General features: G+C 40.9%; 1 protein-coding gene across 1 annotated transcript in view; it reads left to right on the forward strand.

Annotated features, from left to right (window-relative positions):
* The window catches only part of LOC149783527 (uncharacterized), a 78,065-nt gene continuing 54,826 nt past the window's right edge, over positions 1-23,239 (forward strand). The window contains exon 1 of the mRNA XM_089931774.1: positions 1-133. The gene's annotated coding sequence lies outside the window, so the exon portion shown is untranslated. The remainder of the gene's footprint in view (positions 134-23,239) is intronic.

The following is a 23,239-nucleotide window of genomic DNA, read 5'->3' on the forward strand; positions in this document are numbered from 1 at the left end:
GGGAGATTGGCAACAATGTTGCAAGGGACTGATCTCAATCGGGCCAAACAACACTGACAGTGGGGGAAAAAACCGAGTAGCCGTTAAGTTCAGCTATTTGACCTGGTAGCGAGAGGCGGGTAGCGGATGGCGGGTAAGTTAAGCTACTTCATAAACTATACGAATAAAAACGCTTTGCGTGGTGGGACATAGACATACATACATACATACATACATACATACATACATACACACATGCACACACATACATACATAGATACATACATACACACACACACATACATACATACACACATACACACACATACATACATACATACATACACATACATACATACATACATACACACACATACATACATAATACACACACACATACATACATACATACACACATATACACACACACACATACACACACACATACATACACACATACACACACATACATACACACATACACACACACATACATACATACACACACACGCACATACACACATGCATACATACATACATACATACATACATACATACATACATACATGCATGCATTGAAGAACATCAATATATCACACCCACAATGTAAAATCGACAAAAAACATTTTTAGGCAAGATAGCAAATCTTTTCGAGACAGTAGAGTGGCCCTGAAAAGGCCATTTCGTTTCCCTCTTCTTCTTGTTCTTCTAATGTCTTCTTTTCCTCTACCAACACCTTATCTTCCCCATCGTATAGATGCTTCCCGATAAGGTCCCTAGCAGATGATATTCTGCCCATTTTACCTGGACGATGGGCAATCTGGCACTTGCAGCCTCTGCGATCACCAAAATGTACCCTTTTTAACAAGGCACACTGAAGCAAAGTAAACTTATAAATCAAACAAATAGATAAACACAGTAAGCTTGAGTTGTGTTCTGTTTATGTATCTAATTTTCGTAAAAGTATCTTGTGATTCAATGAATATATTTCAGCTTACGTTATAAAGTTAACGGTAAATCTGTCCGCTGACCACAAATATGGCGGCTGATGACGTCATTCGGGAACTATTCTTCTTTTTCTTGTCATGTTCCTCCTCCTCCTCCTCTTTCTTCTTCTCCTATATCTCCTCTTTCTTCCTCTTTTCATTTTGCTGTTGTTTTTCTATCGTCTCATTCCATGGTTTCGTCCTCTCTTTGTCTTCTGTATCTGCATTTTCTTCTTTTTCTTCGTTAAATATTTATATTAGTTGTTCCTTCGCCTATTTTTCAATTATTCATTTACATTTTCAAAATGTGTGGACTACAGCTACCATTCTCTATTCTGACTAGCATCACGTCTACTATGCTTATGGTATCCACGACGTCCTGCAACTTTAACATCTTGTCCATACGTTTGCTGACCCTTTTCTTTGGTTATTTAAGGTTGAATGGCGCCAATGACAATCAATCAATAATGGATTAAAGTCGCTTACGCAAACTATTGCTTTTGCAACTGGTTAGATCTTGAAAGTCAAGATTCTTAATTGGTCGAGGATGTAGGAATGGTGCCACTACAAATCCAGTTTTATTTGCGAATGTCGCACTACTTAATTAACTGCGGCTTGGAAGAAGAGGGAAAGAGACCCGGGGAGCGAAGCACAAGGCCACAATAGGCTCACGCTGAAACGCCTTTTGTATCAAATTCGACCCAGTTGTACTAATGGGTATTCCTATTCCAATTATGTGTTAGGCACACTCGTAATTAGAGTCTCGGTTATTTATAGTTAAAACTTTGCCTACTATCCTATGCGTCAAATTTAGCGTACTAAGCTTACATAATTTTAAAAATAAACAGCATAAAATCCAAAACAAAAACATCTAACTCGATTGAAGTCGTAGTGACTATATACAAATTTGGTGTCAATATTACATTGTGAACAGATTAGGATTTTGAACGGTCACCAGAGGATCAAGTGTGTTGTGCAATTTTGATATAATCGGGTATCTAAGCCTAAATAGATACCCTTAAAAAAATGCAATTTGTTTAGTAGTAGCCCTCATAAAGGGCTTCATGGCGGCAGTCCAAAAGACCAGTGGTAGTCTGCTACGTCTACGAGTTCCGCTGCGCTGCGTGATTCTTTACGTCGCTGATTCTGGAATGCCTCTAACCCGTGTAATGCAGTCAGATGATTGGCAGCTTGTCAGGGTATCTACTGAGTGCTTGTGAAAGGCTTCGCTGTAGCACTGTTCAAGTATGTGAACCCCAAATGTCCATTCTTGAGTTCTGGGTCTCCTAGTAGCGAATTGTCGCCAGTCGATATATTTTACAGCTCATACGTAATTATGGGCTTTATTAAAACCATCTTTTGCAGTAAGTCCGAGTCGTTTCACCAGCTTATCTGTTTCTCCTTGTTCTTCGTCAGTAACTTCGTCAGCTTCACTCACTTATCCTTTTTCAGCTTGTTCTTCATCTTCACTCTCGTCTGAGTCGACAGGAATACTGCATTCAGTTTGTACTTCCTAGTTTCTTTTGTTCATCTGCCGTCCTATTGGTATTGTCTAGGTTTCAGTGGAGGTGACCTTGATCGGTTCTGGGGGTTGTTGACTTTCCGTAGAGGTCTCGTTAACGCTGTAGAGTGGTTCATAGTCTTTACTAAGGCAGCTTTCCTCCTCTGTTGTTGTTGTTGTTGTTGTTGTAGGGTTTAACGCCATTTTTCAGCACACGATAGGCCAGTATTAATGGTGGAGGAAGAACCCGGGAAAAAAACGGAAAGAGCCACCGACCCACGAGAAGCTACTGGTAAGCTTTCTCACATACCCACATTGGCTGAATCCGAGACTCGAACCCACGCAGACAGAGGTGAGATGGCAGTGATCCGTAACGGACAGCGCTTTAGACCACTCGGACACTCGGGGCCCCGCTTTCCTCCTCTCGTTGCGCTTTCTATTTATTTTCATCTACGTTCGCCATTGACGAACGCTCGACTTTATATTCTTCAAGTACGGACGAGTATGAAAATATTCCCTTAGATTAACTCTACACAAACGTACGTGAATGCATGCGAATACAATATATACTATCCACACAAACGTACATGAACGCATACCAACCCAAAATATAATATCCACACAAACGTATGCGAACACATACAAACACACTCTACTATCAACACAGAATGGAAGGAGTTAAAAACAAACCCCAAATATAATATCTACACAAATGTACGCGAATGCATACAAGCACAATATCTACTATCCAAACAAATGTAAGCGAATGCATACAAACACAATATCTAGTATCCACACAAACGTACGCGAATGCATACAAACACACACTCTTCAATCCAAACAGAAAAGTAAATGAAGAAAGAAAAGAAAAACTAAATTATACTACCCACACACGGGAAGGAGAAAAATCACACCCTAAAGTATACTGTTCACACACGGAAAGGAGAAAAACCAAACCCCAAATATACTATCTGCACAAAAGTACACACGCAAAGCAACACACACACACAAACACACACTATCACGTCAGTAAAGGAGTGAGTGTTTATAATCACACGATTCCACACTCATGCAAACTGGCAACTTGAATAGTCTCTTTTCTAGAGATTTGGTTAGCCCTGAGAAGGGCTGTGTTTTTAAAACTCCAAATACACCTGTCTAAGGGTGACATCTCTCATGCCTGGCACCACAGACGCGTCGCCGTCTCCAGTCCCTCTCCCAATTTAAATTTGTGACTGGTAGCGCGGAGAAGAGGTGTACTGGCTTTACTCTCCCAGTATTAACTTTCAGGAAAGTGAAGAATTCCCTCTGTCTTCTTCAAGTCCACACTCGTGGATGCTGTGGCCTCCTTATCTCCTATGCAAGCAACTGTACGGGGGTACTGGATGTGGTGCTGATAGTGGCTGTGGTACTGGTACTGGCCGTGGAGGAGTCGTCGCTTCAGGCTTGACCTCACACAGAGTTTTCAGCATGAGGTGAAACAGGATGCCTCTCTTCTTTTTCTCTTCTTCTTTCTTTTTCCTGTCCTCCTCCTCTTCTTTCTTCCTGGCTAGATGATACATGTCTGGAGGTGGCAAAGGAGGGTCGGGCTCAATGGAAGGCATGCGCCCTACATCCATTATCGATTTTTGTGTCCCAATTTCCGAATAGTAAATGGCGTCGTTTATAACCTGGAAAATAATTTGTGCTGTTTGAAGAATAAAATACAGATATAGATGGAAAGATGAATCTTCTAGTCTTTTTAAGGGAAATGTTATTTAATCGAGTAATATTTGGGTTTTATATTCTAAAAATGAATATTTCCTCCTTGTGCGAGGTGCTTGATGACTGGGATTCAATCATTTTATAGTTGTAATGTCTTAAGGACATATTTCCTAATTATGTAATTTGGTGCCACATTGTTTAGCTGCCTTGATGGCTTTGGATTGTAAGCCACCTTATAGGTCTAAGTTTGGGTTGTTACTCTAGTTTCTAATTCGTTTATGAGTCAGTTTGTTGCCGCATTGTGCAGCGGGTCCTGATGGCTGAAATTTAAGCCACCTTATAATGTTTATTTTTGTTGGCCAGTCATAATTAGTATATTCTAAGACGATTCATCACGCCTTACGTAATGATAGAGCAGATAGATGTTAGTATGAATGATGGTTACTTAATTACCGATCACCTGTTGCATTGCTTAAATGATTATACATTTGGGCAGTTCAAGGCGCCGAAGTGGGTGATAGGTGCAGATGTAGCATCAGCCCGCGCACTGACGGTACTCGCCAGTATTCGCGCTGTAAATCATATGCTACCCACGCCCCCAATTTTCCACCCAGCCGACTAATAGGGATGACCGGTAATGCACAATCTGATATTGTATTGATGGGTATTGATTAACTCCTACTTCTAAGACTGTGACTAAACTGCATTGCTTATGTAATCTTCCAGGGATGTCAGGCCTGTCTTAGTATATGGATTGCTTGGGTTATATGTGATTGATTTTGGCAGTTTCCTTAAGTAAGATTAACACAGCATCATTTGTTTGATTGGGTTTGGGACTGGTTTGGTAAAAATGTTCGGGGTAGGAATATGATGAGATAATTTTCTTTAATGTAGTTACCAATTGTTTCCTTTGTGCGTCATATTTCGGGCATATGTTGAAAACATGCTGAAGGTCTTCATCATCAACGCAATTGGGGCATTTTGCTCCAAATCCCCAATTAGCCAGGACATATTTTCCCATACTACTTGCAAGTAAGGTTTTCCCTGTATTGATTCGGTTGATGATCCGTTGATGATGATTGATATTGGTACGTCCTTTAAGGCACGTTGGCTGGTTCTAGTTCGCTTATTGCGTTCTTTGATGTATGGTCGGCCTTGTCGTTACCTGGGATGTTTATGTGCGACGGAACCCACGTGAATTCTACAATTTGGTCTTGTTTCCACTGTTGCTGAGTAGCAAGTACGTTTCTTTAAGTAGGTTTTCACGCCCCTTTGAGGCGCCTGTTTCCAGTGTTTTAAGCACACTAAGTGAGTCGCTTATTATTAGTATTGTCTGAATTCTCTGTTGATATGCTGTCTTTACTGCCTCAAATATGCCACAGAATTCTGCTGTGTATATTGAACATTTATCCTGGAGTCTGCTCCCTATTTCATTATTCAGTTACGAGTTAGTGAGTGCTGCAGCACTTTTGTCTGGGTTGTTTGATTTAGACCCGTCTATGTATATTTTGACAAATCCTTGTAAGAATTGTTTAATATAGTAAGGATCTTTGATCTTATTTCTAAAGGATGTTCTTCTTTGGATCCGAGGGTTGTTGCTATGGTGTTGATAATGGGGGTTTTCCTTGTCCATGGCGTAGGGTCTAGATATCGTATTACAGTAATACCTCGAACATTCGCGAGGGTAGGTTCCAGAACCAGTCGCGGATCAGGAGGAATCGCGAATGTTTGGTACGAGTCACTAAAAATGCTAATAAATGCTTATTTCTAGGGTTTAAACCCTAAATATGACCCAAATCATGCTCCCAAAGCACTTTAATTTCATTTAAAAGTTAGCTTAATACATTACCCTTAAAAAGAGAAATAAATGGTTGACGGAAAAATAGAGTACAGTATCGCCTAATGGGTATTTGCCACACTAGCGCATTTACAGTACGGTATACTAATATTACCCCTATACTAATTCATTGGATGCTGTTTTCTTTTGCACTCACAGTAAGGTAAAACCAAGTAACGAATGGGACTGTAAACTTAATGACTGACGTTTTCTTTGTCATTGTCAGGAAGGTAAACTAGGTAAACTTCATATGTCACAGAAGTCATATAACGAAGGTACATTTCAATAAAATAAAGAAAACATGTACGTAGAGGGTACCAATGAAAATTTCGCGAATCCGTGAATTCGCGAATCCAGAAACGCAAATGCACGAGGTATTACTGTATTTCTGCTCGAAGGCAGTCGAGTTGTAGTTCTTTACACAATTTGTGGATCATTTTCCCATATGGTGGGAAGGAGACGAGTCTCCGGCTAAATGGGATGTTGCATTTGTTAATGATGTTCCTTGTGGGATGGCTCGTATTTTGTATAGAAATTCTGGCTGCATATCTTAATGTTAGTTCTTTTCTCCTTAATGTTAAAGATGTTCCGCCTGCTAGGATCTGTATTTCTTCTTTAGAGGTATTTTGGAATGTGTCTGTACATATACACAGAGCTTTTGCTTGGATGTCAAGGCGTTTGAGCATTGATGGTTTGGCAGATGCATGGCTCTGGCATCCGTAATCCAGTTTGGATCTGAATAAGACCCTGTAGAGTGTTACCAATGTATCCTTTTCATGGTTTTCAATAGTTTAAGGCCTCTGCTACATTTCCGTATCAATTAGGAGATGTGATGAGTCCATGTGAAATGTTGGTCGTAGTACACGCCAACAAATGTTGCCACTCTTTCAGATTTGTTTGGTTTGCCTTGGATATATAGGGTTGGTGGCTCTATATTGTATGCTTTATGGGGAGAGAATAGTATTCCCGATGTCTTTCCTTTTGATAATTTGAACCCCCATGTGTCGGCACATTTGCCGATATTAGTTAAACTGACTTGTAGTTCTGTTAATAGTTGTTGGCTGCGTGTGTTGCCCACTTTCCATCAAATTGTGATATGTCTATTTTACTGAGGTGAGCATAGCGTTCTATATTGTTTATCACGATGTTAAATAGGGTCAGTCTAAGGATACTTCCTTGTGTGTTGCGATTTTCTAGCACATATTCTTCTAAACAAATGCGCCCCTATTCTGGTTCTGATGTATGTGTCTTATAAAGAGGTATTAATCCATTTATGCATGTTGCAGTTGATTCCATAATGGATCAATTTGGCAATGAGACTATCAGTCCAAGCTTAATCGAAGGCTTTCTCAAGGTCTAAGAAAATAGCTACGAGGTGAATATCGTATTTTCTTTTAGCATTAAAAGCTAGTTTGATACGGGACTCGAGCCTTATTAGTTGATTAGTGTGGATCTTTTGTTGCGGAAGCCACTTTGGTTTTGTGAGAGAAGATTGTTGCTTTCAAGGTGATGTTTGAGTCTGTTGTTTATCATTGTCTCCATCACCTTGCATATGGTATCAGTAAGGGAAATTGGTCTGTAGGAGGATATATATATGTGGCGTCCTTGCAAGCTTTGGGAATCAGGATAACTATAGCCTGTTTCCATTGGTGGGGAATTTATCTTGTCTGCCATGACTGATTAATCATATCTAATATGATTTCTTCAATATTGGGAGGTGCTTGTTTTACTTTTGTTTTATAGTTTGTATAATCAGTTGATTGACCTGTACGGCGAAATTTATAGAGGGCTTTCTTTTTTCCTTGATTATATATTTATAGTCATCGTTCCACCATGGATCGGTTGTTTTGCATTTGCGGTGTTATTGGTTCCAGTAGTGTGAATACTTTGAGTTGCAGCTGCATTGATCGGTTCAAGGATTTTTTTTCTTGTATTTGTCAATGTCGTCTTCCCGTAGGTTGGCTATAGCTATTACGGAGAGCAAGGAATTGAATGAATGGCAGTTGTCTTTGTCCAGTTTCCACTTCGAAACTTTAGAGGAAGTGGCAACTAGATTGGTGACGTTAATAGTAATAATTATGGGGAAATGCTCGCTGCCAAACCTGTAATCTCTATCTACTTCCCAATTAGATATAGATCCTAATGTGGGTGTGCAAATTGTTAGATCAATTGCCGATAATGAGCCATCCTCTGGTGAAATTCTGGTTTTAGTACCGTCATTAAGTATGACCAGATTGTTGTTGATGACCCATTCATAAATTAATTTACCTCTCTTGTTTTAGTGATTTCTTCCCCATCTTTTGGTATTTGCGATTGAAGTTGCTGTATATCATGTATTCATTTGTTGTGCTGATGAGTTTGGCATAGCTAAGAGGGGAGACTGCATGAGGCTTGCCCGGGTCATAGATATTAAAAACTTCGAATATAAATTGCCCACCGTATATTGATTGATACTCAATGGGTATGGGCTTATTGGGGTCATTTGTGGCTAAAGGGTGCTGATGGAATGATGTATTTGGGAGTGTGTCACAGACAAAGATGGCTAAACCATCCCCTCTTTACTCATTGTCTCTCGTAGTAAAAGTGCTAGTATATTTTAAGTTTTTTTGGTGAATAAGTGTTTCTTGAATGGTTTAATATTAGATTGTTGAAGTTTGATCATTAATTCTGGTTTATTGATATTTAATCCACAGCTAGTCCATTGCCAGATTATTATATTCGTTTTCCTAGTTGTATCCATTCCTGATGTTATAATCAATTATGTTAGTGAATTATAAGGTCAAATTAGCGTTTGGTTTGGAGGTGTTTTTCCAATAGGTCAGATAATAACCTGAAGAACGGGATACAAGGTATGTATTAATTTAGATAAAACATTTTAGAGAGATGTCTGTGATTCCACCATGAGGTCCTTTAAGTAGTGAATAATGGTGTCATGTGAGAATTCCACATGTGGGGGCGCACTTCTGTTACCTGCATTGCTTTCGCCCTTATTAACTGCATTGCTTGGTAGTGGTGGGTCTGCATTTTCTGTTTTTGTTTGGTTTCGAACCCCCTGAACGAAGGTCGATATGTCGGATTTCGTTGGTTTGGTAGCAATATTGTTAACCTTGATTTCTTGTTTTAGTTTATGATCCACCAGGTTTTTATTGATGCTTGTGGGCAAGAGGGTGGTTCCTATTGTCAGCTGATTTGTTGGATTTGGGTGGGCTTGGAGAGGTGCGGGCTAAGGGTTTGGTTAGGTGTTGGCAATTATAGGAGGTATTTGTGATGTAGGTTCCTTTTCCTGCACGGTGCATTTCGATTGGATAGTTGACTTAGCTTTTGCGTAAGGCAAGTTTTGTCCTTTCATCACTTTTATAATTTCCTTTTCTCTTCTGGTGTAATGACAGTCTTTGGAAATATGATGATGGGGTCCGTCGCAGCTAGCACATTTTTGTCCTAAGTATGTGCATTTGTTGCTGTGGTTGCCGCCGCAGGTGTCGCATCTTTTTTATTTTTGCAGCTGCCGTCTTGGTGTCCCCATGACTTGCAATGACTGCAGAAGCAATGTTTGATGTTGAATTCTTGTACTGGGTACGAGTGGCCATCAAAGTAGACGTGTAGTGGTGGAATTGAGTAGACGTCCAGTAGGATTATGTTGGTCGGTTGTCCTTGGCTCTATATAAACATGGAAGCTCTTGATATGTCGCCCCCTGGTTTAATAGTTCTATGGATATGTCGTTGCTATTTAGGAGATTCAGATTTTGATGTAATTTAATGACCTTTTTGTAAGTTATATTTGATTTTGGTCCATTCATCTGTGTTGGTTTGGTAATATTTTTTTTGGACAGCATCAGGTTTTCCTCTTTTTTCCTGTTCATGGTCTGGTCCTGCTGGGTTATACTTGGAGTGTTTTTGGAGAGCGTTTTGTGCCTTGTTATTTTCACTTTGGTTGGGCCTATTTGCTGTATCTCCATATATTTGGCTACTTGAGCTATACTGACGAACGCTTTCGCTTTATATATGTGAATCGCGGACGGGAAGGAAACATAACCCTGATACCAAAACTCAAAAGGTTTATATGATAACCCTATAAAACTAACTTCAATTAAAAAGTACTCCATATGCACATAAACGCCTGGGGAAAGTGGCTCCAATTCCTTCAGCCTACCGTGTGAGCATAAATCAGTGGTACATGCTCGGAAGAGCGCAAACCTCTTTTATCCAACATATATAGATATAAAATATGGAATGCGCGGACCTGAAAGAAACACTCACGTTCCCTGTTTTACTTAAAAACACTAACTACAAACACACACGCTATCTGACAAGCTAGGGAAACGAAATGCTTATAGACATACTATTTTAAACATAGACACAAACACAAATACACAATTGTTTGGTAATAGAATTAGTATTATTTCTTTTCTAGAATATTGGTGCAGCCCTAAAATTGGGCTGTTTTTATTGACGATGTGTTATGTCTATCTTTTATGGTCCATGATTGCCTCCATGTGTATTGGCAGATTTTCCCACAGGATAAGGTCTGCTTCTGTGGAAAGAGGAGAACTCTTTTGTGCCATACGACGGTCTACAAAACCTCTGTCTGGTTTCTTCTGCTGCTGCTGTTCTCTCTGCTGCTTCTGTACATTTACGTCCACTCTTCTTTCTCCTTATTGATTTTCTCTTCTATCAAGTCCTCGGTCACTTTCAACATCCTGACATTCTGAAGTTCTAACTCTCATCAGGATTCGCTATCAGGCTTTGCCTGACATGATGTAAATTTCAGTAATCTTCATTCAGCTTGGCTATTCTTGAACACAACTTGATAGGAAGATGAGTCAACAATGGATGGTCTTACTGGAGACTGCTTCGCTTTATTAGGTTCAAAGCGGACGCGATAGAAGACATCTATACGATTTATATTGGATCGGAATATACTGTAATAGTATAATTAACAATAAAACAAACTATTTTTAACGAGGTTGACAACGTTTTGTAGTGAAGTTAGATTTCCACTCATGGAAGTCATAGGGTCATTAATGTACTCTACATTTCCTAGCGGGGCCCTGAGTGGCCGAGTGGTCTAAAGCGCTCTCCGTTACGGATCACTGCCATCTCACCTCTGTCTGCGGCGGTTCGAGTCTCGGATTCAGTCAATGTGGGTATGTGAGAAAGCTTGCCAGTAGCTTCTCGTGGGTCGGTGGTTCTTTCCGGGGTTTTCCCGGGTTCTTCCTCCACCATTAATACTGGCCGCCATGTATAGCCTATCGTGTGCTGAAAAATGGCGTTAAACCCAACAACAACAACAACGTTTCCTATCTAATGACAAATGATAGCCATAATGGTCACAAAACCATTGATCTACTTTGTCATCGTTTCTAGAAGAGTGACGATCAAATAAAGTTACTACGTATTCTAAATAATACCCAAGACGGCGATGATAAAGAACAGACACACAATAATGTCCAAACGCCATAGAATCTGTACTTTGAAATTTTACATTATTGAATCGTATAGTCTGGGCATTTCTCCTCATAAAGTCAATGATGTCGTCAATCCATCACGGTGAGTTCCTGGGAGATGACTATCGTCCATGTTAATGACATAAGCTTAATGGACATGAGGTTTGCAATGAGGAAGTTCATCTTTAGCACACACGACAAAATTTCAAGAAGCAGTGCACGAACTGTTGTTCAAAACGTAATAAAGTTCCCAGGTATCCATTTTTTGTTTAGCTGGGAAGTTTTTACTTGTTCTGTTTCACAGGTAACGATAAGTCATCAATTCAATCGTGACTTTTTCTTTGAAAATCTCTGACAAGTAACAATTTCTTTGCTTCTTCTCAGCACTGAGCCAAGAGGAATTATCACACAAGCATGTTTCAAAGTATGTAATACGTGTATCACCATCGGTTTCAACACTGGAGCAACAAATCGAAACGCCGATTTCAACATATCTCCTAAACCATGTCCTTGCTGTTGAGCGACTCCTCGGTACACTGGATACATGACTTACGAGTTCTTAGAGAATCATTTTCGAAAATGGAGTTTCACCATGACTGTCCCTTTGTTGAATGGAAACTTTTATCCCAGATCTCTTTTTATAGCAATGTTGACAGTGTCGAAATACGTCTTACTGACAGGCAAAAAGTGAGAATGTACAAATTCGCGGTGAACGTGGTAGGTGTTTTCAACTTTGAAATGAATGACACGCAGTAACGGTACATAGAAGTGCCCCACGACCTTGTACTCTACATCGGAGTACACAAAGATCAAATTGAGTCCTTGGTTCAATTCTACCGGGAAACGAAACTATTTTGCAAACTCCATGTTGCTAGTAATGTTTGATATGCGTCCACCCTTCAATATGTACATGTATCCTCCCAAAACGTCATACAAGGCTCCCGTTGTTATCGTTAGAGGAGTATTCCAGGGAAGGATTGGAAAGAAGGTAACTGATGCAAATGTAAAATGGTCCACAATTGCTTTTGTCCTTGTTGCAAACTCATATTCGCAATGGCAGCACCGATGACATAATACACCACAGAGATTTTGCAGAATAAAACGATTTGTGTTTTAGGCACACGTTCTCCACACCACACAGAAGGGTTGCTTTAATAGATATTGCAGTGAAGAACAGGGTGAAGGAGTGTTCACGGTTGTAGTGGCAGTTGAGGTTGTGTTGAAGGGCATGGCGGTCACTTCTTTGTTTAGTCGATGACTTGCGAAGCGTCGATCCAAGAAACAAAACTGGGAGGATATCCTTTCCAACGTACTTTGACTTCTTTGACACGTAGTTTTCTTACTTTACGGGTTCTTCGTTCGATAATTACATTCGATGTCGTACACTTCGTCTTCTTTCTTAGTCACGTGTTGTAACTCGGGTAAGTAAAACGTTCCTTTTTAACACCTCCCCGTTCACATCTTCAAATTTATAGACGACAGGATGACGGCCACGCACTCGTCCAGTGACACGAAACAATACAGTGGTCCAGTTGGGCAAGTAACCTTTGTCGAAAGTGCGTTTGGTTTTGCCAATGCTCATCTAATCTCTGCTGCCAACAATCCGCCTTTCTTGGGGACAACCACCGTCGGGAACGTACCAAACAGGTGGTCAGAAATAGTTACTTCGATGTCGGGAGTAACTTCTTGACGAGAGGGGCACATCTGATGCTCCGATGGTTGGATTGGTTGTACGCTTGGACCAGGTGTGGTAAGATGTCGATGTACTTCTGAGTGTGTTGATGCATAAAATATGTCCACACGCGTTCTTTCAAGTTGCGTTGAAAACGTTCCTCTATGCTTACTTTGGTTTTGGGTTTCTCGGTCGTCTTTTTGGAAAGCTTGGTTCAGAAATGCAGTGCCTTTGTCGGATTGCCATCAAAGAGTGTGACGACCACTTTTTTTCAACACCAGTTTGAGGGCTCAGACGTCAATAGTAAGACCCAGGCCAACTCGGAAAAGACGTCGATGACACAAAACAAATATTTGTAGGCACGATTGTTGGTGGCCAAATGAGAGACATCGGCTAAATCGGCTTTCCATTAATGATCGATGTACTCCACTCGGGTGCAACTTCTGGAAAATGTTCGTTGAATGGGTTTCTTTAAGGTGTACGTGGCTTGTTTTTGTAACCTTCGTTGCACTTGAGGTAAACGGAGACTCTTCAGACGGAATTTGGCAGCATGATACAACGTAACCTGTAGGATGGGATGGATTGTAGTAATTGCTAGCTAACACCTTCTCCAATGTTATGTTAATAAGTCACCCACTCTTCCCTGATGCTACTTTGGATGGGGTGATATACTGGTTTGGAAACGGCTTTACGTGTCTGACCTGCCACGGGAGTAGATGTCAAGGATAGTGGTGGCGGTGGTGGTGGTAATAGGATGGCTTTGATCTTCTTTTCTTTTTTTACCTTTGGTTTCCCTTCTTTGTTATGACTTCTGTCGAAGTAGAAGAGGACATTATCTTTTTAACCCAAACTCTGAGTTCTCGTTCAGGTTTGGGGGAAGGATCAACAAGGACGCTGCGCTCTTACTCGGGATGAGAGTTGCTGGCGGTTTTTGAAAGGCTTATCGTGCCTCTTCTTCCTCTGGCATCCGTGTCGATGCGCCTGTCTTATCCTTTGGTGATGGCGTTGTTGGTGATATACTTTTCATCAGGGTCTTCAGATCTTTCAGAGTTGGTAGAGCTGTTTAGTCTAAAGCTTTCTGGTGAAAGAGATGCAGACGTTGAAACACTTGACCGTACCGTTGAGATTTTTCCATTTCTAACAAATTCCTGCGATCAATCAACGATGAAAATTTGTGTTGTAACTGGGACATCTAGGACAAATAAAGATTGGAATTTGAATGCGGGGGCCGTTTTTATTGCCAACGATGGAATTTCTTCTATCATTTGTAAGGTACTAAAGTCAGTTTTCGTTCTTTCTTAGGATTTCAATGGTCACGTCTGAGATGTTTCTGCCACAAAGGTCCCTTTTATCTTTCTAGTCTTTTTTGTCTTATTTCAATGAGCCCTCCCAGCTTTGTTTCCGATACTCCTTTCAGCAAGGGTACAAATAACATGGGCACAAATTTATTCGCGTTTTACCAACATCGTTTCTTGACGGGTGGGTATTTCGTTTGGAAAATTTGGTCAATAACGTGTCAATGTTTGGCTAAGCATTTTTTTCCGATGTGGAGATAAAGGTATCGTACTATCCAAGACGTTCAGGCGACATTCGCACAAGGTATCGACGACATTTATGTAGGCGGTTCGAATCATTTGTTTTCGCATGAGTGGAGAAGCTTTGGACAGGAACGACAGCACATCCTCATCTTTGGCTAAACGAGGAGACAGTCCTTTCCTTTTCTTTCCTTTGGAGTTAGAAGAGAATTACTTATGGGGGGGTGACATCCTTTTGCCTTCAGGAGCACAAAAACACTGATCACATCGTTTGTCTTAGGTCTTTTTATAGTGGAATGCGTCGCCACTGATTGTCTTCAACTTGATTACAGGCATCACACGTCGCGAAGGGGTTCACAACCGACTAAATCGGGACAGTTCTTGCTTATATCAATCCAGTAAACTCTGTAATATGCCGATCTTTACTGGATTTTGACTTTGGGGGCAGGTACTTTGTGAGCAACTGCTATTGCAGCTACAGCGGAAGAGGGTGTCACCGCTGGAAGAAAAGTTCTTGGATACGTGGGTTTCCATTGGTTCATCAAATGAAAAAGAACGTCTGTAAACTTGGGCTTGGTTGCATCACTAGAAGTGGAAGAACCTGAGGATACTGGCGACACAGCCACCGTCGCTACAGTTCGTGGCTTGCGAATGTTGCGTCCTGGCCTAAGTGACTCTTTTGTGAGTTGAAGCTGTTTTCTTGGCGTTTTTCTGGGGACTTTTCTTTTGCTGAAGATGTGACCTGGTCTTGACATAGTTGCTCTTCTTCTTCTTTTTCTTGGTACCTTGGGGGAGGGAGAGTTTTGTTCTTGTGGATCTCATTTATTAAGAGGGGGCGAATGGTGACAACTTCTAGAGAACCGTTACCTCCAGGTTTCAAAATGATTTGCTTTTTGGTTTCCTTGTTGATGGTATGTTCGGCCAGTTGCTTCAAGGCTAATTCATTTCCGTTCAAAAGGCTATGGATTGATTCGGAATGTGAATTGGGCGTTGGAGTAATAGAAGTTCTGTCGCCGTAAACCAATGTAAGCCTTTTTTGAGAATGGCTTCTATAACACGGGTCCCTATTTGTGGATCTTTTTCGCGACTGATGCTTTACAAGGCACAAATCAATTTGACGAGAAGATCAGACTGAAGGGACTTCATGTTGACGCTGCATGAGACAGACCCAAAGTAGCCGAGGTTTGTATAGTTTGTTGTTGTTGTTTTTAAGTCTATGACTGGGACGTGTACACGACCTCCATCTTTGCATCATTGGTGAATCAGATGGGTACGAAATCGTAAATAACAGCGGTGGTGGATTTTAGATCCATTAGTAAATAGACGTGTGGGGTTTGAGCGGCATCGTCGTACGCAGCAGTCAGCTATGGCGTTCCTAATTGTTTGCATAAGACTTGCACTTTCGATTTATCTCTAGGGTTTTAAACAAGACCACGTAATTAGCATTGAGACTGGTGGTGCGATGGGCTTTACTTTGTTGAAACAAATTTTGACTGATGTGAATAACACTGGCATTACGATGATGCCCTTTGCGCGTAAACCACGGTTTAATTTCTTCTTCGTCTTCTCCTAGCATATCGATACCCAAATGGGTTTGACTGGGTTCAGACACGATTCTCTCGTCTTGGCCATTAATGTCTTCCACAAACACAATGGAATCGCCCTGACCCTCTTGCAAGAGACTGTACATTGATTGCCACTTTTTGTTACGCCATACAATCCATTGAGGTGGACGATCTATCAAATGATGCTTATATTCGATCAAACGTTTGACAAATTCAGTTTTACCTGAACTTTTGGGTCAAAACATTAACATGTTAAAGGAATGACAAAGATACAAGGCCTCCCAACTAGCACGATCTAAGTTTTCGTCGATGACTTTGAAAGTGGAGGAAGAGGGAGAAGAGACAGCAGAGGAAGAAATAGTATTTAGGGAATGTCACTATTGACACGAAGACAGACAACAGAAGAGCTTTTATACTTTATTGAGGACACGTTTCTTGAATTTATTAAAATGAAACAACACGAAAGACACAAATTATATAAAAGCAAAATGGTAAAGTGCAGCGATAAAATACACATCAAGACGATCAATGTGGAATATAGACAAGTCACTGTACAAGATGTGGTTGGTGTCCTAGGGACAATGTGTAATGTTCTTACAGTCTCTACATTGGGTGCAGTCACACAGGTGTCCTCCCAGAATGGCCTTTTGGGTATGTTCATGAGAGTCCTGTCCTGAAGAGAGCGGTTGTTCTAATTGACGGGTTCTTCTACTGACACTGTTACTAACACGGGTTTAAAAGTTACTTTTTGACCGGACGTTTGAATTTAAGATCACAACTCTTGGACTTAATTGGCCAGTTCTTTGGCCCAAGCCTTCAAACCCCAACTTTTCCAGTCCCGTACATCTGTCCAGTGAGAATGTAAGTCGCAAGCTATACACACATCGTCGTACACATATTCAGTATTTAAAAGTTGACGATTTTTTTTCCCGTGGAGTTCGAGAAGTATCGAGATGAAAACGCAAGTCTTTTAACAAAATGACTCTCTCGTTCACATTTAAAGGGGCCACTTTCATGTTTTATTTGGTGGTAAAGAGTCCACAAGGAACCGGCTGATAAACGGAATCTCAGAAAGGAAGTCACTAAGACCACACGTCGACCCCATACTAAGTGTTGGTAATCCTCTACATTTTGAATACTCTTATTGATTTCCTTCCACAGAATCTGTTGTGTCACAAATGGTAAAGGTCGTGGCATGGTAGTCCGTTTTTTACCCTCTTTGTTTCTAAGCAATAAGTGTACTTTCCGCACAGAGATGATCTTACTCCAGTGGCGAATCTAAACGGTTCAGTCACTAACATACACATCACACGCTTTTCACAAATTTCCTCTAGCATTATGTTTACGTTGTGTAGATGATTTGGGTAATCCTCTGACTCTTCTTGACTTCGTTGCAGTATGTCTATCTCGTATTTAAAAAAAATAAGTAACCACCTAATCCGTCTTGTCCGTGAGTAGTTGATCAATGTCTGAATACTGGAACATTTTTATCTGAATCAGTCCTCTTACAGATTTAAAGTACCAGTTGATTAAACATCGGTTAAATAATAGTTGCAATTGTTCTTTGCATTGAACTTGTATTTTGACCAGCCATCGATAAATGCGTTCTTTCAACTCCACAGGCAAACCACGAATGTGCTATTGTGAAGCATCGGTTAAGTGTCATCCAAGAATCAGGAATCGCTGGGTCATGGCCATAAGCCTCGTTTATGTTTGTGACTGAAGTAGTGTCCTCACATAGTCAGTCTTCGTTTACTTTGGAAAAGCATAGCTTAAAAATAAAGAAATGATTTTGAGTTTGCGTTTCACTTGTATATTGACCCACTCTCGGTAAATGTGTTGTATCAGTTCCAAAGGTAGAATCTGACTATCCTCTTCTAAACTAGACATTCACAGCAATGCCTTTCGTTTGCTTATGGTTATAAGTGTAGTTTTGCACAGCACTTGTCATACTCCAGTAGCAAATCGAAATGTTTTAGTCATTAGTTCACACACTGCACAGCATACACAATTTTCCTCTACAGAGAAAAGTTGATAGTTTAAACTATTTTGGTAAATCTTTAACTCTTCCTCTGGCATTCGTCCTAGTACGGTCGCCATGTAAGTAGTAGGATGAATAGCCACCAAAGTCTTCTGGTCCTCGTCCAGACAGCAAAGCTTCTTTCAGCACACTAAGGTTCACCACTGGAATGGTGCCATAACTGGTAGTCAACTCTTTCACAATACACTTGGCGTGGACTTCTTCTTGTTTGTCCCGGTATTCGTAGTTGTAATTTTTAGGACCACAACTAGCAAAACTTAGAATCTTGTCGTCGGGTTGCTCGTCCGTCCAGGCTCCTAAACAGTCTCCTCGATTTTAGGGTGACAGTGATTCAGACGATCGATATAATGCAATGTCCATGTCAAAATACAGCACACGATCTCATAACAGTTCTAAAACTACCTACAATTTTAAGCGAGCATGGGCTGTCACATAGGCTGACCACATTTCCAAATTTGTCCCCTTCTGCAAAGTCAAAATCTTTTTCGTAATTGACTAAGATCAAGTCCTCACGAACGACGTCCACGTGTTTCAGGTATTTGGCTTTGTAGCAAATTATTTGGAAGTAGCGGAAAGGTCCGGACAAATACTCTGTCTTGGGTAAACTTGGTCGTTATGCCATTTTGCCCCACAAGCAATTTAGCATAACTGTATCAAACGATCGCCTACATTTGTTTTTATCCACGTGGTCTAAAGTGATATCTTCCTGCTCCAAATATTTCTCTTTGAATTTCTTTTGGTCGTCGGGAGTGTGGCCCAAGGACGGATAGCCACTGGCTTCGTTCTCAGTTTCAAAAAGACATCCACATAATCTGAGAAAATGCCTTTCTGAGTCTCGTCACCTTTGTGGTATGTGTCTGTCTTGAGAAAGTTCTAAATTTTGTACACGTATAACAACTGGTAACCCAGGTCCAAAACTTTAAACAATTCCACGCCGACCCGCGTTCCCGTCCAGGCGCGTTCTTTTAGGGTGTGCTAACAAGGTCTGTCTTGGTTTCACGTTTCAGCACAAGTACGGCACAAGGGAAACATCAGTTTTTCTTGGCAAGCGTGAGGTAAAACGGGATGGTACAAGTCGATAGAAGGCAAGTCTTTGCACTTGATCATTCCTTTGTATTGTTGAATGTTGTCCATGTCGATTTGTTTCGTCAGCAGTTGCGGTAACCGTGCGGAAAAGTGACACAATTTGCACACGTAAGGATGCATCGATCACACGTCCAAGTATTTCATTTCCTTTCTTTTTACCTCGTCGGCATGGTACAGCAAACAGGGGACATTCATACGTCCGTTTTATAATATGATCCCAGGGTTCAGAGGGTCCATCAGCTTTTATATGTCCACGATAAGTGAGATTGTACTCGTGTTCCTACATTTCCACCACTTGGTATCATTGCTGTCCTAAATTCAAGCGCCGATGAAAAGTGATCTGACACAAGTCTTATGTGATATGTTGTAAAATTGATTTATAGTGCCACGTTGGGGATAACGGATGGGACATCCGTGAAATAGTCATCCGTTAAAGTCGTACACGATCATGGGGTTTCTTTTAAATTCCCAGATAATCACAGAATACGTTCCGGTGGTTTTGTTGCCTCATCCTTTGCGGGCATGTTGGATCCGTTTATCCTCCTTGTCGTGCAAGTGCTGTATCCAGCCTTGAGCTTTGACCGAGTATTGACGTTTGACAAAATTGGTCGTTTGAAGGCTTAGGACAGCCAGGGTGTTTTCGGGCATGAATCGTTGGCTGTACATTAAGGAACACACTTTGGCAATGGTGCAGGCTTCTTTCAAAGGATTGATCCCTCCGTGTTCCATGAATAATACTCTATATTTTCCACAATGACACCGTAAAATGTCCACATCGGAACAACAATACTATAATTTTTCTTCCTGAAACTCGAAACGGTCGGAGGCATGAGTGTGGTACCAAGCGTAGAACGCTTCTCGTTGTTCGGTCCGCATGTTGTCGGAGTCGTAGTAGTGAGCCTCAGGCAAATTGGGTAGAATGGCGTGTTGATTAGCTTCGGTATTGCAAAAGTGCGGTAAAATAGCATTTGGTCATTTCTCTCATTCCAATTGTTTTAGGCATTCTGCTCAAAGACATGGCCAAGTAACTCATCGAATCTTTAAAATGCACTTGTCCCACTTGCAAGGAAATGATTTTGGCTTAGTTCAAAATCACTTTATGACATTCGGTACATTGCTCCGTATAGTATCTCAAAAAGAACTGTCCATCGTATCCCGAGAAGTTGTGAGCCATCATCGTGGCATGGCGATGACAATCTCCATAATGGTAGATGTCCTCGTGGCTCCACGTTTCGTCGATAGGGTCTAAGATCCCTTGGGCGAAATCGGTCAGCGTCTTTGGTCCCTGAAAGATTTTTTACATCCTCCAGGAATCTTGCTGCAGTGAGGGCAATGACTAAAGATAGGCTCTTGGATACACTTCTTACACACTTGGTGAGCCACGCAGAAATTAGGAATGTGAATGCCGGTCTCATGCATGCCTTCAATTCGAACAAGATGCAATTTCCTTTCTACTGGTAATCTTCATCTTCATGTTTACAATAGTAATTTTGAATACTGTATTCGTGTTACAAGTCCACGATTTGGTGACAAATCTGACATTGCTTCTTCTTCAACTTACGAGCGCCTTGGCATTATTGGTACGTATGCCTTTTTCACAAGTAGGTCACAATCTCAGCACCTGAACAGCACTTTTATGCTGTGAATCTTGCGTTTCAGATGTTCATAACTTGTAGGACTGACAAAAGTGAGCTTCTAAACAGAGCAATGCACTCGTTCTTGTCCTTTCTCAAGACACGGTTTAGAAGCCAAACATCCCTCACATTTTGATCCACAATTCTTGTGTAGCTCTCGATCTGTATTTTCATAGTTACATTTCTCACAGTCATAATCGTATCCCATGAATGCGGTAATGACGGTTGTTGTTTTTGTGGTAGGGTTTAACGCCATTATTCAGCACAAGATAGGATATACATATCGGCCAGTATAACTGGTGGAGGAAGAACCCTGAAAACCCCCAGGAAGAACCACCTACCCACGAGAAGCTACTGGCAAGATTTTTCACGTACCAACGTTAGCCGAGCCCGAGACTCGAACCTACGCAGACAGCGGTGAGATGGCACTGATCCGGAACTGTGAGCGCTTTAAAGTACTCGGCCACTCGGGGCCCCGATAATACTGGTAATGATATAAAAATGTTGATCTTGATGATAGACGTAAATGTATTTTCCGTCTTTAAAATGTTTGCCTCGAAACAACATAGGTCCACGCACTTCTTGAGTGTGTACTTGTAAGGTGTGGCGTTGAGCTAAGTCGTCTTGCTATTCTTGCATTTCATACGTTTGTTCTAGCACGATAGCATGGGCTAAACACATCTGGTAGTGAGGGTAATTAATTTGGACGAAACTACGCTTGATGCAGTGATCATCCACCACGAACACCTTTTTGCGTCCGGTCCTTTTCCATCGGTGATGTTCAACTTGTCGTTGGATTGTTGTACGTGTTGAATCTCATCGATGGCTTTGGAAGGTGTTCATTCTGCCGGGCTGCTGAACTCGATCCAAAGAGACGCTTCAAACAGTGGTGATGAATGGAAAGTCTCAAGCGATCGTCTTCTTTGGCTTCTCACTGCCGTTTCAGTGTGGTTAACAAAGAATTCCACACTGCTGTTTCCTTGTGGCTAACAACTAATTCCACACAACGGTGATGAACTCTTTTGCATAATGTAAAGGAACGTCGGACGTGAAATCTTTAAACTTCACATTGTACGTGTAGACTGTGGTTCTACATTTTCTAGAGGAGGGCTTTTCCGTTTCTCGAATGTGGTAATACTTTTCAGGGTTTATTGGTGTTAGACTTTTGTTGAGTGTAGACTCTATTGTTCTAGATTCTGGTTTACTCATGTCATCTTCAAAATTGCTGGCATGAATTTGAGCCAGTACTTAAGCTTCCGTGCGAGGCGATAAATTACGTTTCTGGCTCTTACTTTTTTCTCCTTTCTCAGTGAAATGATGAGATCGTTTCATCTTGACCGCAGAAAGTCAAATGACTACATTTTAAACGGCATGGTCCCTTATATATTCATGTCAGACTAGTGTATATATATAAAGAGCCAGTGTCTTCCCTTCCAGTATTCATTTCACTCTCAAACCTACCAGAACGATGGAAGAGCCAAAACAGATTGAACTTCTGATCAGAGCTTTGCAAAGTGTAATACTAAAAGTTTTCTTCAGACAAGAAGACGGACTACTCCCCATGCTTACCAGATAAGATTAAGATACTTGCTACATCTGTAAGAAGAAAGTGCGATGGGCTACAGAGTATCCAGACGTCAAAAAAGCAAGACAGGTGTCAGAAGAGACAAACGTTAAGATACCTGTTATCATTGTCAAGAGAAAGGATATTGGTCTTCAGAATGCCCTGAGATACAACAAGACCAAGACGAAGAGAGTGGTTCAGGATAGGAAGAAGAAGAGGTACCCTCCCAAAAGGGAACCTAGACACGTCCAGAAAGAGAAACGAGAGAAGGAAAAAGACTAGGAGAAAGCGAGGAAGAAGAGGAAAAAGCTGCGAAAGTGAAGGAATTTAAACCCAAAACAGAGAGAGAGTGAACAGGGAGACAGAATAAATCTATGAATTTTTTAAAATGTTCTGATGCGAATTGGATTGTAAAATCTGTCCCAAAATAGACCAGACATACAACGTATGTGTCTCTTGGTTTTGATGTTTAAAAATAAGGACCTACACTCACTCACTCACTTAGACACGTGCATCATGGGGAAAAAGGGGATTTTGAGTTTTAATTGATTTTGGAAAAATGAATACTATTTTTTCGTGAGAAGTGGGTGGCTCTAAAGAGGACTATTAAGTGTTGATTTTTTAAAACAAAAAAAAATCAGGAACGGGAAGTAATCAGCTTTAACTGCCTTAAGCATTTGCCACGGCCAAG

The sequence above is a fragment of the Sinohyriopsis cumingii genome, chromosome 14, assembly GCF_028554795.1.
Source record: "Sinohyriopsis cumingii isolate HCF-2022 chromosome 14, ASM2855479v2, whole genome shotgun sequence".
NCBI classification, from domain to species: domain Eukaryota; kingdom Metazoa; phylum Mollusca; class Bivalvia; order Unionida; family Unionidae; genus Sinohyriopsis; species Sinohyriopsis cumingii.